Below are 4927 nucleotides of genomic sequence, written 5' to 3'. Positions count from 1 at the left end.
GTGACTGACAAGGGTGATTGATGTGGTTATTTTAACTTTGCTTTCTTCACAACAGTTCTTATTTTTAGTTATAATCCCATAGAAGGGATCAGAGGCTACAGGAACTGAAAATTCTATATAAAAACATATCACACAAAGGTAACCTTTCAAGAAGTGGTAAGGAGTCAAGAAAAGCTTCTGGGGTGGGATTAGCCAGTGAATTGGCATAGGTGTTTTCCAAAAGTGGGTCATTGATTCCTGACAGATGATTGCTGAGTTTCCATGGTTATTTTTCCTTCCCAAGGTCCCACCACAGCATTTTAGTTAAAAATAATGCGGAATGCATTCTGCCAAGCTCTGCTCTCAACAGCATCACCTCTTCAAACTGGTGACCTTAGAAGACCTGTCAAAGTCTCTCCCCGAGCAGTAGAACTGCAGAGTCAGACTAGAGACTTTCAAAGTGCGTGACAGTATTAGCTGGAAGATGAAGACTAACTGCTGCTAACTAAGAGCTGGGGCTTGCTGAAGCCCAGTAAACAGGGACCTGCATTTGTAACCCAGATTTATGGCCCCTGAAATATTCTGGGATGCAGGGACCCTGTGATATTGCAAACTGCAGTTTAGGACTGCATAAATTCATTCATTATGCTAACACAAAGCCTTAATCTTCATGGCAGTCTTGGGATGAGGACGATTAAAGACACTAAAAAGCTTGTGCTCATTACACTCAGTGTGCTGCACCCGATAATACAAATCACTACAGTCTCTTTACGGGTCACTTCTTATCCAGTATTGTGCTGGGCCTGGCTGAGCTGATTTTCCCATAGCAGCCCTCCTGGTGCAGTGCTTTTGTGTTGGGAGTTGGAAGGGTGCTGATAACACCCATGTTGTGATTACCACTGAGCAGGGCTCACACAGCACCAAGGCTCTTTCTAACATTCCCCCCACAGTGGGATGGGTGGGGCAGGAGCTTGGGACCAACATAACCAGGACAGCTGTCCTGAACTGACCAAGAGGATATTCCACACCATATGATGCTGGCTTAGCTATAAAGCTAGGACAAAGCAGGAGGGGGGCAGGGGCTACTCCTTTGTCCTCTAGAGCAACTGCTACACGTTTTAGAGCCCTGTTTCTCAGGAAAGGCTGGACATTGCCTGGGGATGGGAAGTAGAGAATAATTCTTTGTTTCTTTTCTCTTTGCTTCCATGTGCAGCATTGTTTGGCTTTGCCTTCTAATTAAACTGTCCTTGTTTTTATCCACAAGGGTTTTGTCTCCATCTTATTTTCCTTTCCCATTTTGCTCTGTGAAGAAGGGAGAGGAAAGGGGGAGGGTGATAGAGTGGATTGGTGGGAACCACTTGCTCAGTCAGTGTTAACCCACCACAAGAATCCACTGAGCCTTAAGCTCACCGATTTGGCCTTAAATTTACTGATAAGGTTAGCACACAACACAGCACACAGCACTTGTACTGATTAGTGTTTGCTTCTCTTTTTCAACTACTCAAAGTCTCATTAGAGATGCTCTCTGGGTTGTTCTGAGACAAAATGAATCACATATGAAGTACTCAATTCTTCCTCAATCCTAAAGCAAGAGTTTCCAGCTTTGTGCCAATTTTCTTTGAATAAAAGAGCAAAGAGGATGTTCTGGCAACTAATTACAGAATCTAATCTAATCTACAGAAAACATTGTCTAACAGCAGTGAAGCAGAGAAGCTTCTTGTATGCACTTGGCCTTTTGCCTCTTGCCTAGATGGAAGATGTCCATGTGGAACCCAGACCCAAAGGGTCTTGTCCTCTCCATTGCAACTGGTAACTGCATGGGCTTTGCTGCACCCTTTTTAAAACAAGGTCAAGAGCTTCTTATTTTCTTCTTGTTAAATTCCTTTCTAACTCTTTCCTGGGTGAGGGCTATGTATTCTGTGTGCATGAGGATGTATGAGGGTATGAGTGCAGCAACTGGAGTCAGACCACGGGTCAGAGGGCCCATGTGATCATGCTCCTAGAGACTCGAGTGAGCACAGGTCTGTGAGTAATTGTGTGACAAAATACCCGGGAGGACTGCTGCTTTGTCACCTGTCACCTGGCAGAAGGGAAAGTATTCCAAAGACAGGCTTGCTCCCTTCCCTTCTTCTGCAATGCAGTGCAGCAGCAGCACAAGGCCAGATGAGTGTCCCTGGCCTGAGACTGCTCAAAGGTGAGACTGTTCTCAGCAAGACTGTACAGACACTACAGACACCAGCTCTGCGTTCACCACTACAATAAGAGATACTAACGACTTGGCACTTTCCAGGCTGCATAAGCATACGTTTCTTTCTGATTACATTTAAATGGAGTTAGGAGATACTAGAGTCACAAATATGATGTGTATGTTTAATCATACCTCTTCACTTTCCAAATAATGTTTTCGTGTTAGAGTACTATTAAGCCTTTATTAAAATGACAGCAACATCCCTAGGAATGAGGTAAGTACACTTGGTTTTACAACATTTTGATCAGATTAGAGTTAGCACGGCTTCCTATTTACTTATGAGGATACAGATAAAAAGAAAAGTTTAAACCTCTGCCAGAGTTACGTATCGTAAGTTCATATTTGATGTTGTTACAGTGACACTTATTAAAACCTTCATTTGAATTAAGGCACTAAATACATAAGCATGGCAACAAAGAAGGAAGAACTAATCTCATAGTCTAGCTGTATTCTGTTGTCAAAGACCAGTCCAAAATAAATTTGATCTGAAAGAGCATGCCAACTGTGGGGCCTCACAGACACCAAATCAACTAGTAGAGATTGGGCTGTGATTTTTCATCCTCTTACATTTGTGCTTTTAGCAACAGGTAACAAAAGAGGATGAGGATTTGCTGAGGCTTCACAAGTGACATGAAAATAGGTAACCAATTCCGTAGCATGCTTTAGTGAGAAGAAAAAGCCTCATTAGGAAACAACAAGTGATAAGACAGAAGTAGTCCCTGTCCAAAAGGCAGCTACTTTTGGAAGATAAATCATCCCATAAATGGAGTGTTAAAATATGTGACTGTGACTATTGACATACCACATAAAAAGGTTTTGGAGAAGGAAAGAACTAGGCCAAGAAAAATAATACAAGCAATATCCTAGAAAGAACACAAAGTCAAGGCACCTCCAAAAGGTAGTAAATCTGTAGCACACCCTGCACTGTCCTCCACACATAATATTGGGTAGAATGCTGAAAACTATCCCCATCTGGACTGATATGAAGTGTGGTCACTGAAAAGGGAATAAGGAAATTAAGGATAAGATACCTTTGAAAAAATTAAGAAAAATCAGAGCAGCAGATACGATGACAAAAACTACAAAACTACCATGACAACTTTAAAGTGAACTACATATTTCAAGAAACTCTTTAGAGGTGATGGATCAAAAAGCTAATTTTGTTTAGAAAATCCTATTTAAAGCCCCAAAATACATATAAGCAAAAATATAAGAGTATTTAAATGATACCTATTTTCCCCATAAAACCAGACAGTAAAAATGTGCTGTTATGTCTGTATTATGTTGAGGAATCATTCCATGCACCTTCACACAGTGTATTTTGGGATCCTTATCCTGCTTTTGGTTATGTTGATCTTGCATTCAGAGAAAAGAGAGTTACTACTTAGTTACATAAAGATAGTTACTACCCAGTTACATGTGTAAGCAACAGCACTGTTGGACCTCTGTAAATTCAATAAACAGAAACAGATAATATCAATTTAGGTATCTTCATGAGTGAAAGGAGAGGATGAGTTGAGTATTAAATACAGAGAAAATAAATAAATAAATAAAAAAAAACCAAAACAACAGTTCTAGGAAACAATGCTGCTCTTCCATTTCAGAACTGTGAGATATGACAATGATGGAAAACAGAGAGAGGATAAGATGAAATTATGTAAAACAGTATTTTCCATCAGATACATCACAACCCGAAGATATGCAAGCAAAAACCTCTTAATACCTTCAATGAAAATTAAGAGTAAGTATCTTGGAAACTAAATGTTTACCTGGGACAATATACTAGGTTCCTGCCAAATAGCATGAGCTTCAGTTCTTGCTGTGGTAGGCTTTTTTACCTATGTGTTCCACAAGATCCCAAAAGTATAATTCCGTTTAACCTTTAAAACCATGCACCAGATCCCTGTTATTCAGTTAGCAATGGTGACTGCTTGACCTGAAACTCTTCAGCTGAGTGGGAATCTCTTTTGTTATTTTAAAACACTTCTGCTCATTTCAACAGACCCTGGCAGACCCATCTGTATGTGGTAACTCCCTCTGCACAAGTAAATGTCAGTGTGCCTGCAAGAATGTTGACAGTGATATTGGGTCTGCTCCTGCCCAATCATATTTTACTCATGCAAGGGTATACAGTTTTTCACCAACCAGTTTCCCTTCTAGAAAGCAGGACAGATGACCTGAGTTATTGCAACAGGCAAAACAAGGTTTGTTCACTTTCAGCTAGTAACATAAAAAATCCAAAGTGGTTAAAAATAAATAAATAAATAAATGCAGACCTTCAGAGGGAAACTGTATTCAAAAATGTAACAGGTTCAACTATTAAAAATGCATGAAAGCAAACTGATTCAAGATGGTTTTATGTTTATGGAGAAGCTGACAAAAACATTGAATTCAGACTGTCTTCCCACTGCTCTGATTATAAGAATCTTTTCCCTCTTCTGAATGTTTCAATAACTGCTCAATTTTGATTTGCATGAAAACCAGACCATTGCTTTCTGCTACTAAATCTGATTTCCCACCTGAAGATAGTCTTCTGTAGCTGAGCCTTTAACAGCCAGCTGTCATCAGAAGTTGAAGATGATGCCAGCATGAGATTGTTGTCCAGTACCAGAGGAACTGATATGGATACTCAGATGACACATACCTGGTTTTATGCAAATGTCCTCAGTGCTGATGGGTAAAAACTGGCATCTCAGCTAG

Source organism: Merops nubicus, unplaced genomic scaffold (assembly GCF_000691845.1).
Source record: "Merops nubicus isolate BGI_N331 unplaced genomic scaffold, ASM69184v1 scaffold13369, whole genome shotgun sequence".
Classification (NCBI taxonomy): Eukaryota; Metazoa; Chordata; class Aves; order Coraciiformes; family Meropidae; genus Merops; species Merops nubicus.
Note: the sequence above shows the minus strand (reverse complement) of the source record.